Source organism: Thalia democratica, chromosome 2, assembly GCF_965202585.1.
Source record: "Thalia democratica chromosome 2, ktThaDemo2.hap1.1, whole genome shotgun sequence".
Classification (NCBI taxonomy): domain Eukaryota; kingdom Metazoa; phylum Chordata; class Thaliacea; order Salpida; family Salpidae; genus Thalia; species Thalia democratica.
This window is the reverse complement of record NC_139166.1, coordinates 38,386,221-38,396,429: the sequence shown is the minus strand read 5'-3', so window position 1 is coordinate 38,396,429 and position 10,209 is coordinate 38,386,221.

The window sequence follows — 10,209 nt, the reverse complement described above, 5'->3', positions numbered from 1 at the left end:
GTTTATCGTTTATTATTTGAGTTATTTCGATTATTTGTTACAATATTTTTGTATTAACTCGTAAAGGTAATTTAATAAACGTGTTCGGGTAAAAATATTAGTTTTAAAGTTTTAAAACTCCTTTTGACGTCAAAATCGGCTTTTAAGACGAGACACTTCCAATAAACATTGTTTTTCGTACAGTATTAAAGTTATATTGATTGTTGGTTATAATAATCTTGTAATATTTTCTAGAGCTAATTAAATAAAGCTCTTCGGTTAGGATGTTAGTTTTAAAGTATTAAAACTGTATTTGACGTCAAAATCGGCTGTTTAAGACGAAATACATGCAATAAACATGCTTATCGTACTATATTTGAGTTATTTCGATTTTTGGTTATAATGTTCTTGTAGTATTTTGTCCAGCTAGATTAATAATCCTTTTAGGTTAGTAATCTAACTTTAAACATATTAAAAGTACTATAGACGTTATAATAGGCTTTTATAAACAGAATATCTATATTAAACCCTTTAATATGGTACGTTATTTGATTTACTTTGATTATTATATTAGTATTCTTGTAATATATCATACGGCTAATTAAATAAACATCTTTGGTTAGAATATTAGTTTTAAAGTATTAAAACTGCTTCTGACGTTTAAGTCGGCTGTTTAAGCCGAACTTTTTGCAATAAATATTGTTTATCGTTCAATTTTTAAGTTATTTTGATTATTAGTTAAAATATGCTTTACAACAAATATGCTTTTTGCAATAAATATTGTTTATCGTTCAATTTTTAAGTTATTTTGATTATTAGTTAAAATATGCTTGTGATAACTCATAAAGATAATTTAATAAACGTCTTTAGTTAAAAATATTTGTTTCAAAGCATCAAAACTTTCTTTGACTTCAAAACCGACTGTTTAAGACGAAATACTTGCATTATTCATTGTTTATCGTTAATTATTTGAGTTATTTCGACTTTTTGTTATAATATTGGTGTAATATTATGTGCATCTATTTTAATAAACGTCTTTAATTAGTAATCCAACTTTAAACATATTAAAAGTACTATAGACGTTATAATAGGCTGTTTTAAACAAAATACTTGTATTAAACCATTTTTTCTCGTACATTATATGAATTATTTTCAATATTGACATTAATACTTTTGTAATATGTCATACAGCTAATTTAATAAACCTCTTCGGTAAGATGTATTAGTTTTAAAGTATTAAAACTCCTTTTCACGTCAAAATCGGCTGTTTAAGACGAAATACTTGCTATAATAAATTTTATTGTTTATTATTTGAGTTATTTCCATTATTTGTTACAATATTTTTGTAATAACTCGTAAAGGTAATTTAATAAACGTCTTCATATAAAAATATTAGTTTTAAAGTTTTAAAACTCCTTTTGACGTCAAAATCGGCTGTTTAAGACGAGACACTTCCAATAAACATTGTTTATCGTACAGTATTTAAGTTATATTGATTGTTGGTTATAATAATCTTGTAATACTTTCTAGAGCTAATTAAATAAAGCTCTTCGGTTAGAATGTTAGTTTTTAAGTATTAAAATTCTATTTGACGTCAAAATCGGCTGTTTAAGACGAAATACATGCAATAAAAATGTTTATCGTACATTATTTGAGTTATTTCGACTATTGGTTTTAAGGTTCTTGTAGTATTTTGTACAGCTAGATTAATAAACCTCTTAGGTTAGTAATCTAACTTTGAACATATTAAAAGTACTATAGACGTTATAGTAGACTGTTTTAAACAAAATAACTATATAAAACCCTTTTTTATTGTACGTTATTTGATTTACTTTGACTATTAATATTAATAATCTTGAAATATGTCATACAGCAAATTAAATAAACCTCTCCTGTAAGGAATATTAGTTTTAAAGTATTAAAACTTCTTTTGATGTCAAAATTGGCGGTTTACGACGAAATACTTACAATAAACATTGTTTATCGTACATTATTTGAGTTATTTCGATTTTTGTTTATAATATTCTTGTAATATTTCGTACAGCTAATTAAATAAAGCTCTTTGGTTAGGAGAGATAGTTTTAAAGTATTAAAACTACTTTTCTGTCAAAATCGGCTGTTTAAGACGAAATACTTGCAATAAACATTATTTATTGTACATTATTTGAGTTATTTCGACTTTTGAATATAATAATCTTGTAATATTTTGTGTAGCTAATTTTATAAACGTCTTAGGTTAGTAATCTAACTTTAACTATATTAAAAATAGTCTAGATGTTATAATAGGCTTTTTAAAATAGAATAACTATATTAAACCCTTTTTTATCGTACGTCATTTGAATTACTTTGATTATTATATTAGTATTCTTGTAATATATTATACAGGTAATTAAGTAAACATCTTCGGTTAGGATATTAGTTTTAAAGTATTAAAACTCCTTTTAACGCCTAAATCGGCTGTTTAAGACAAAAAACTTGCAATAAACGTTTTTTATCGTTTAATATTTAAGTTATTTCGATTTTTGTTTATAATATTCTTGTATTATTTCGTACAGCTAATTAAATAAAGCTCTTCGGTTAGAAATGATAGTTTTAAAGTATTAAAACTACTTTTCTGTCAAAATCGGCTGTTTAAGACGAAATACTTGCAATAAACATTGTTTATTAAACATTATTTGAGATATTTCGACTTTTGAATATAATAATCTTGTGATATTTTGTGTAGCTAATTTTATAAACGTCTTAGGTTAGTAATCTAACTTTAACTATATTAAAAATAGTCTAGATATTATAATAGGCTTTTTAAAACAGAATAACTATATTAAACCCTTTTTTATCGTACGTTATTTGAATTACTTTGATTATAATATTAGTATTCTTGTAATATATCATACAGCTAATTAAATAAACATCTTCGGTTAGGATATTAGTTTTAAAGTATTAAAACTCCTTTTAACGCCTAAATCGGCTGTTTAAGACAAAAAACTTGCAATAAACGTTTTTTATCGTTTAATATTTAAGTTATTTCGATTTTTGTTTATAATATTCTTGTAATATTTCGTACAGCGAATTAAATAAAGCTCTTCGGTTAGAAATGATAATTTTAAAGTATTAAAACTACTTTTCTGTCAAAATCGGCTGTTTAAGACGAAATACTTGCAATAAACATTGTTTATTGTACATTATTTGAGTTATTTCGACTTTTGAATATAATAATCTTGTAATATTTTGTGTAGCTAATTTTATAAACGTCTTAGGTTAGTAATCTAACTTTAACTATATTAAAAATAGTCTAGATATTATAATAGGCTTTTTAAAACAGAATAACTATATTAAACCCTTTTTTATCGTATGTTATTTGAATTCCTTTGATTATTATATTAGTATTCTTGTAATATATCATACAGCTAATTAAATAAACATAATCGGTTAGGATATTAGTTTTATAGTATTAAAACTCCTTTTAACGCCTAAATCGGCTGTTTAAGACAAAAAACTTGCAATAAACGTTTTTTATCGTTTAATATTTAAGTTATTTCGATTTTTGTTTATAATATTCTTGTAATATTTCGTACAGCTAATTAAATACACGTCTTTAGTTAGTAATCCAAATTTAAACATATTAAAAGTACTATTGATGTTATAATAGACTGTTTTAACAAAATACTTGTATTAAACCCTTTTTTCTTGTACAATATATAAATTATTTTGATTATTGGCTTTACTAATCATGTAATAAATCATACAGCTAATTAAAACAACCTCTTCGGATAGGAATATTTGTTTTAATGTATTAAAACTCCTTTTGACGTCAAAATCGGATGTTTGAGACGAAATACTTGCAGTAAACATTGTTTTTTGTTCATTATTTGAGTTATTTCGATTTTTAGTTACAATATTCTTGTAATAACTCGTAAAGGTTATTTAATAAACGTCTTTGGTGAAAAGTATTAGTTTCAAAGTTTTAAAACTCCTTTTGACGTCAAAATCGGCTGTTTAAGACAAAATACATGCCTTAAACATTGTTTATTGTACATTTTTTGAGTTATTTCGACTTTTAATCACTATATTCTTGTGATATTTTGTATAGCTAATTTAATAAACGTCTTAGGTTAGTAATCTAACTTTAAACATATTAAAAGTACATTAGACGTTATAATAGGATTTTCTAAAACATAATAACTATATTAAACCGTTTTTTATCGTACGTTAGTTGAATTACTTTGATTATTATATTAATATACTTGTAATACATCATACGGCTAATTAAATAAACATCTTCGGTAAGAATATTAGTTTTAAAGTATTAAAACTTCTTTTGACGTTTAAATCGGCTGTTTAAGACGAAATACTTGCAATAAACATTGTTTATCGTTCAATATATAAGTTATTTTGATTATTAGTTAAAATACTCTTGTAATAACTCATAAAGGAAATTTAATAAACGTCTTCGGTTAAAAATATTTGTTTCAAAGCATCAAAACTTCCTTTGACTTCAAAACCGACTGTATAAGACGAAATATTTGCAATAAACATTGTTTATCGTTCATTATTTGAGTTATTTCGACTTTTTGTTATAATATTGGTGTAATATTATGTGCATCTATTTTAATAAACGTCTTTAATTAGTAATCCAACTTTAAACATATTAAAAGTACTATAGACGTTATAATAGGCTGTTTTAAACAAAATACTTGTATTAAACCCTTTTTTCTCGTACACTATATGAATTATTTTCAGTATTGACATTAAAATTTTTGTAATATGTCATACAGCTAATTTAAGAAACCTCTTCGGTAAGATGTATTAGTTTTAAAGTATTAAAACTCCTTTTGACGTCGAAATCGGCTATTTAAGAATAAATACTTGCAATAAACATTGATTATCGTACAGTATTTAAGTTATTTCGATTGATGGTTATTATTTTATTGTAGTATATCATACAGCTTATCATAAAAACCTCTTCGGTTTGAAATATTATTTCTAAAGTATTAAAACTCCTTTTGACGTCAAAATCGGCTGTTTAAGACGAAATACTTGCAATAAACTTTGTTTATCGTTCTTTATATGAGTTATTTTGATTATCGGTATTAATATTCTTGAAATATATCATACAGCTAGTTCAATAAAGCTCATCGGTTAGAAATATTAGTTTCAAAGTATTAAAACTACTTTTGACATCAAAATTAGCTGTTTAAGACGAAACACTTGCAATAAACATTGTTTATAGTACATTATTTGAGTTATTTCAATTTTTGGTTATAAAATGCTCGTAAAATATCATACAATTAACTAAATAAACTTCTTAGGTTATAATTATTTTTTTTAAATAATTAAAACTCCTTTTGACGTCAAAATCGGCGGTTTAAGACAAAACACTTGCAATAAACATTGTTTATCGTAGAGTATATAATTTATTCTAATTTTTGATTAAAATATTCGTCTAATACTTCGTACAGCTAATTAAATAAATCTCTTCGGTTAGGAATATTAGTTTTAAAGTATTAAAACTCCTTTTGACGTCAAAAATGGCTGTTAAAAACGAAACACTTAAAATAAACATTTTTTATCGTAAAGTGTTTAAGTTATTCCATTTGTTGTTTATAATATTTTTGTAATATTTTGTACAGCTAATTAAATAAACGTCTTTAGTTAGTAATCCAATTTCAAACATATTAAAAGTACTATTGACGTTATAATAGGCTGTTTTAACAAAATACTTGTATTAAACCCTTTTTTCTTGTACAATATATAAATTATTTTGATTATTAGCATTACTAATCATGTAATATATTATACAGCTAATTAAAACAACCTCTTCGGATAGGAATATTTGTTTTAATATATTAAAACTCCTTTTGACGTCAAAATCGGATGTTTGAGACGAAATACTTGCAGTAAACATTGTTTTTCGTTCATTATTTAAGTTATTTCGATTTTTTGTTACAATATTCTTGTAATAACTCGTAAAGGTTATTTAATAAACGTCTTTGGTTAAAAGTATTAGTTTCAAAGTTTTAAAACTCCTTTTGACGTCAAAATCGGCTGTTTAAGACAAAATACATGCAATAAACATTGTTTATTGTACATTATTTGAGTTATTTCGACTTTTAATCATAATATTCTTGTAATATTTTGTATAACTAATTTAATAAACGTCTTAGGTTAGTAATCTAACTTTAAACATATTAAAAGTACTATAGACGTTATAATAGGCTTTTCTAAAACCTAATAACTATATTAAACCCTTTTTTATCGTACGTTAGTTAAATTACTTTGATTATTATATTTTTATTCTTGTAATACATCATACGGCTAATTAAATAAACATCTTCGGTTAGTATAATAGTTTTAAAGTTTAAAACTACTTTTGACGTTAAATTGACTGTTTAAGACGAAATACTTGCAATAAACATTGTTTATCGTTAAATATTTGAGTTATTTCGACTTTTTGTTATAATATTTGTGTAATATTATGTGCATCTATTTAAATAAACGTCTTTAGTTAGTAATCCAACTTTAAACATATTAAAAGTACTCTAGACGTTATAATAGGCTGTTTTAAACAAAATACTTGTATTAAACCCTTTTCTCTCGTACACTATATGAATTATTTTCAGTATTGGCATTAATATTCTTGTAATATGTCATACAGCTAATAAAATAAACCTCTTCGGATAGGAATATTAGTTTAAAAGTATTAAAACTCCTTTTGACGTCAAAATCGGCTGTTTGAAACAAAATACTTGCAGTCAACAATGTTTATCGTTCATTATTTGAGTTATTTTCATAATCAGTTACAATATTCTTGTAATAACTCGTACAGCTAATTAAATAAACCTCTTCGGATAGGAATATTAGTTTTAAAGTATTAAAACTCCTTTTGACGTCAAAATCGGCTGTTTGAAACAAAATACTTGCAGTAAACATTGTTTATCGTTCATTATTTGAGTTATTTTCATAGTTAGTTACAATATTCATGTAATAACTCGTACAGCTAAATAAAAAAACCCTTGGGATAGCAATATTAGTTTTAAAGTATTAAAACTCCCTTTGACGTCAAAATCGGCTATTTAAGACGAAATACTTGCAAAAAACATTGTTTATCGTTCATTATTTGAGTTATTACGACGGTTAGTTACAAAATTCTTGTAATAACTCGTAAAGGGAATTTGATGAACGTCTTCAGTTAATAATTCTATTTTTAAAATATATAAACACCTTTTGACGTCAAAATCGGCTGTTGAAGACGAAATACTTGCAATAAACATTGTTTATTGTATAGTATTTAAGTTATTTCGATTGATGATTATTATTTTATTGTAGTATATCATACAGCTTATTAAAAAAACCTCATCGGTTTGAAATATTATTTTTAAATTATTAAAACTCCTTTTGACGTCAAAATTGGCTGTTTAAGACGAAGTAATTGCAATAAACTTTGTTTATCGATCTTTATTTGAGATATTTTGATTATCGGTATTAATATTTTTGAAATATATCATACAATTCACTAAATAAACCTCTTAGGTTAAAATTATTATTTTTAAAGAATTAAAACTCCTTTTGACGTCAAAATCGGCTGTTTAAGATTAAACACTTGCAATAAACATTGTTTATCGTACAGTATATAATTTATTCTTATTTTTGATTAAATTATTCGTCTAATACTTCGTACAGCTAATTAAATAAATCTCTTCGGTTAGAAATATTATTTTTAAAGTATTAAAACTCCTTTTGACGTCAAAATTGGCTGTTAAAAACGAAACACTTAAAATAAACATTGTTTATCGTTAAGTGTTTAAGTTATTCCATTTGTTGTTTATAATATTTTTGTATGATTTTGTACAGCTAATTAAATAAACGTCTTTAGTTAGTAATCCAAATTTAAACATATTAAAAGTACTATTGACGTTATAACAGGCCCTTTAAAAAAATACTTGTATTAAACCCTTTTTTCTTGTACAATATATAATTATTTTGATTATTGGCTTTACTAATCATGTAATATATCATACAGCTAATTAAAACAACCTCTTCGGATAGGAATATTTGTTTTAATGTATTAAAACTCCTTTTGACGTCAAAATCGGATGTTTGAGACGAAATACTTGCAGTAAACATTGTTTTTTGTTCATTATTTGAGTTGTTTCGATTTTTAGTTACAATATTTTTGTAATAACTCGTAAAGGTTATTTAATAAACGTCTTTGGTTAAAAGTATTAGTTTCAAAGTTTTAAAACTCCTTTTGACGTCAAAATCGGCTGTTTAAGACAAAATACATGCAATAAACATTGTTTATTGTACATTTTTCGAGTTATTTCGACTTTTAATCATAATATTCTTGTAATATTTTGTTTAGCTAATTTAATAAACGTCTTAGGTTAGTAATCTAACTTTAAACATATTAAAAGTACTATATACGTTATAATAGGCTTTTATAAACAGATTAACTATATTAAACCCTTTTTTGTCGTACGTTGTTTGAATTACTTTGATTATTATATTAGTATTCTTGTAATATATCATTTGGCTGATTAAATAAACATCTTCGGTAAGAATATTAGTTTTAAAAAATTAAAACTTCTTTTGACGTTTAAATCGGCTGTTTAAGACGAAATAAATGCAATAAACATTGTTTATCGTTCAATATATAAGTTATTTTGATTATTATTTAAATATTTATGTAATAACTCATAAAGGTAATTTAATAAACGTCTCCGGTTAAAAATATTTGTTTCAACGCATCAAAACTTCCTTTGAATTCAAAACCGACTGTATAAGACGAAATATTTGCAATAAACATTGTTTATCGTTCATTATTTGAGTTATTTCGACTTTTTGTTATAATATCGGTGTAATATTATGTGTATCTATTTTAATAAACATCTTTAGTTAGTAATCCAACTTTAAACATATTAAAAGTACTATAGACGTTATAATAGGCTGTTTTAAACAAAATACTTGTATTAAACCCTTTTTTCTCGTACACTTTATGAATTATTTTTAGTATTGACATTAATATTTTTGTAATATTTCATACAGCTAGATAAATAAACCTCTTCGGATAGGAATATTAGTTTTAAAGTTTTTAAACTCCTTTCGACGTCAAAATCGGCTGTTTAAGACGAAATACTTGCAATAAAAACTGTTTATCGTTTATTATTTGAGTTATTTCGATTATTTGTTACAATATTTTTGTAATAACTCGTAAAGGTAATTTATTAAACGTCTTCGGGTAAAAATTTTAGTTTTAAAGTTTTAAAACTCCTTTTGACGTCAAAATCGGCTGTTTAAGACGAGACACTTGCAATAAACATTGTTTTTCGTACAGTATTTAAGTTATATTGATTGTTGGTTATTCTAATCTTGTAATATTTTCTAGAGCTAATTAAATAACGCTCTTCGGTTAGGATGTTAGTTTTAAAGTATTAAAACTCTATTTGACGTCAAAATCGGCTGTTTAAGACGAAATACATGCAATAAACATGCTTATCGTACTATATTTGAGTTATTTCGATTTTTGGTTATAATGTTCTTGTAGTATTTTGTACAGCTAGATTAATAAACCTCTTAGGTTAGTAATCTAACTTTGAACATATTAAAAGTACTATAGACGTTATAGTAGACTATTTTAAACAAAATAACTATATCAAACCTTTTTTTATTGTACGTTATTTGAATTACTTTGATTATTAATATTAATAATCTAGAAATATGTCATACAGCTAATTAAATAAACCTCTCCGGTAAAGAATATTAGTTTAAAAGTATTAAAACTTCTTTTGATGTCAAAATTGTCGGTTTACAACGAAATACTTACAATAAACATTGTTTATCGTACATTATTTGAGTTATTTCGTTTTTTGTTTATAATATTCTTGTAATATTTCGTACAGCTAATTAAATAGGGCTCTTCGGTTAGGAATGATAGTTTTAAAGTATTAAAACTACTTTTCTGTCAAAATTGGCTGTTTAAGACGAAATACTTGCAATAAACATTGTTTATTGTACATTATTTGAGTTATTTCGACTTTTGAAAATAATAATCTTGTAATATTTTGTGTAGCTAATTTTATAAAAGTCTTAGGTTAATAATCTAATTCTAACTATATTAAAAATAGTCTAGATATTATAATAGGCATTTTAAAACAGAATAACTATATTAAACCCTTTTTTATCGTACGTTATTTGAATTACTTTGATTATTATATTAGTATTCTTATAATA